The sequence below is a fragment of the Hypanus sabinus genome, chromosome 1 (genome assembly GCF_030144855.1).
Source record: "Hypanus sabinus isolate sHypSab1 chromosome 1, sHypSab1.hap1, whole genome shotgun sequence".
Lineage (NCBI taxonomy): Eukaryota > Metazoa > Chordata > Chondrichthyes > Myliobatiformes > Dasyatidae > Hypanus > Hypanus sabinus.
The window spans coordinates 92,602,195-92,604,500 of NC_082706.1; positions in this window are offsets into that span (position 1 = coordinate 92,602,195).

Here is a 2,306-nt window from a genome sequence, read left to right on the forward strand (position 1 = left end):
CTGAAGCAGGGTGTTGACCCAAAGCATTGAATGTTCCTTTACTCCAACAGAGTCTGCTTGGTCAATTTAGTTCACATTATTGCATCAAAGGATCTTTACAGCACTGGCATGGGTGACCACTGTGCCAGTGGTGGGTCTTTTAGCAGAGAGCTGCCCTCTTAACTCTTAACATATAATCCTGCTGTGTTCTCTCTTGCGCAGTGTTTTATAGAGCATGCTAATAGATGTGCAATGCAGTGGTACTTGATCATGGTTGTGAAGAATGTACTGGTGTAGCAGCAGACCCTGCTAATATAAAAAATAACCTTTAAGCTTCTTGTATGGGTGTGACAATTTTTATTACCCATTGATATATGTGCGATTTGATTAAGTGGCATACATAGATATTGTCAATGTCTGCATCCTACTTTTACAGCATCCTTTTCCTCATCTCCTTGATTCCTTTTTGGCCGTTACAAATAACTACTGGTTTATCTGCGGTTTATCCAATTTTATAGGATTAGTCACCAAACCAGGATTTGTTTCATGAATCTGGAACATACAGTTTCTGGGCAGAGCTTATTTATTGCAAAATATTATATCATATCTTGGGAAGGGGATTTGGAGCAGTCTGTTTCTAAAGCTGAAGAGGTTTTGGTTTTACTTTTCCTTTATTTTATCAACCTATATTGTAACAAGTTGCATAGTTGTGTTTTAAATTTACTTGTGTTCAGTGCACTAAAGCAGCAAAGTAAATACTTTGCATTCTGCTATACTCAAAATAGCTTTTTAATTAAAAACTTAAGTAGAAGGCTACACTTGCAGGAATATATGTGTCAGATACAAATTGGTAACTGTTTGGGATGACCTAAGAGGAATGTTTGCCTTGAAGAGCTCAGGAATTTCTCACTTGGGCCTTGGAAATTACAAAGGGATTAAAGTTTGCATCTGAGCAGCCTACCACAGGACAGTTAAATGCCTCTTGCCTTGGGAAGAATATTTAAGAAACTGGCCACTGCTGTGGTCAATTATGAATGAAGAAATTTGAATTAGTGGACAGCCATCATATTGGGACCTATTGGAAGGAACTAATGGCAGATATAAAAGTAAAGGTAAGAATGTTGCTATTTGCAAACAGTAAAAATTATTGTTATAAGAAACATTGGAAGGGGAACCAAATTAACTCATAACACATTTTATTTAGTTCCATATAACTTAGTTTCTAAATATATGACTTTAAATTTGATATAAACATCTTTAGTTCAAAATGTCTGACTTTAGAAGAAGTCTAACAACTTACTGAAGTTTCTTGTGTTGTTGTTCCTTGGTGTCAGAGGCTGAGGGGAGACTTGATAGAAGCTTACAAATTTACAGGAGGATAGATAGGATAGAAAAGCTTTTTACCAGGTGTTAGAAATGTAAAATATTATATATGGTGTTAAGGTGAGGTGGGAAAACTTAAGCAGATGTGTGGGGCAAGTTTAGCAGTGGGTGGGTGCTTGAAACTGGCTGCCATGGGTAATGATGGAAACAAGTAGGCTAGTAGCATTTGTGACTGCTGATAGTTTAATTTGGCTTAGTGTTCAGCATAGACATCATGGGTCGAAGACCTTGATCCTATGTTCCATGTATAAGAAAGGATAACTGGGTAATAGAATACACCACTGCAAATACAATAAAATGCAAATTTTAGGAGAAATGTTTCTACAAATGTTATACCACTTCTATTCCTCAAGGGTGAGGATAGCTGATGTAATAAGGGACTATTATTAATGTAAGTGGTAAACAATGCATTCTAAAGTTTGGGATGTATCACTTAAAGTAGCAGCAGTTATATCTAGTTCTAAATTAAATTGACTGCTTTTGATACATGCAAGCAGTTTAGCACCTCAGCAATCTTAATAGTAAACCAAATAAAGCTGGATTTGCATTGATGTTTAAAGTATTAAAAATGTGTTGTACTGTAATTTGATTAGATTACCTGAGATTTGAACATTTTTTCTAAAATTATGAGTTAGTGTTCATTAAAGTTAATGGATTAATTATGCACTTAAATATTTTACAATGACTTCTGAATATCCAGCAAAATTGCTGAGAAACTTAAGTTTAAATGACTTATAAAGTCCCATGAGAGTTTATGGTTCTCATAAGGTAGATGAAAGACAATGATGTTCTCTGCTCATCTTCGGGATCCATCATTAGGTGAGAATATTGAACTTTAAATTTGGTTGTGCAGCTACAGAGCTGAGGTTTTGTTTATTTAAAGACACATGACAAGTCATTCAAAGGCCACTTTTGCATAGAAAAGTGTTCATTTGTTACTTAGA